We start from the raw sequence: 1,040 nt of genomic DNA, 5'->3' as shown, positions 1-1,040 counted from the left end.
TCGACCCTACATTTTTTTTTTACGTAGAGTTAGGCCGACTCTATGTGATAAACAATTGGCAACCAAACGGTGGCTCGCTAAAGCGATATATTATGAAATTAAATTAATCACTCAATAAGTTTTAACGTTAGATTGTTTCCTCGATATGGCCATGGTGGTCATCAGTGACTGGAGTGCCTGAAATGTTTAGAATAATTAAAATAAAATAAATGTTTAAAAATTTTGAACGTCATAGCTAGCTAGACATTATTTTCAATTGAAAAAAAAAATTATAAAGCATAATACTATAATACTATGCTTAAAATATATTTTAAAAGTAAATCTGGCGTGACAGTGAACGTGTTAATAAGTAAATGTTGTTCAAATTATATCGTGTTTAATACCATTTTCATCAGAAAAATCTCACCACCATGTTAAAAAAAATTTCAGCTGAAAAAAAGTAAAATTAAAGAAATTATATTTTTCTATTATGATTTGTCGAGCCGTGTAATCTCGTAAAGGAAAAGGAAACCGACTGGTGTAGCGTTACACGCTTGACTGACTGCGAGCGAGATAACATGGGCGCAGCAATGACGCAGACCGAGGCGTAGGACCATCTATACTGTCACTTGCAGAATCCAAACTTACTGACTCTTGTAGAGAATTTACTGTAATCGGATAAAATGTATGTATATATAGGAACACCTGATGTTGCTCAAAAAAAAAAAGAAACTCGAAAATCCGAAATCACGCATCAAAATATCGAGCTTACACTTTATCGAGCAGAACCGAATTAAATGATTGAAATGTTTAGCGAGTAGGACACATTTTCTCGTGTGATTGTGATTGAAATATGTTATTCATATATTGAATGCTCAATAAAAAAAAAAAAAAAGAAAGACAAATACGATTTTGTGAAATAACGTTCGTGAACAAGCTACAGAGGCGACAGATAATCGAACAAGTGGTTTCTCTGCGTGATAGTGAATCATCATCGCGTGAATCATATTGCACTCCTTATCGTATTAAAGATAAAAGTTTATTATAAATATATATAAATA

This window comes from Habropoda laboriosa, unplaced genomic scaffold, assembly GCF_001263275.1.
Source record: "Habropoda laboriosa isolate 0110345459 unplaced genomic scaffold, ASM126327v1 scaffold2, whole genome shotgun sequence".
Lineage (NCBI taxonomy): Eukaryota > Metazoa > Arthropoda > Insecta > Hymenoptera > Apidae > Habropoda > Habropoda laboriosa.
The sequence above is the reverse complement of the archived record's forward strand: the minus strand, read 5'-3'. Positions refer to the sequence as shown.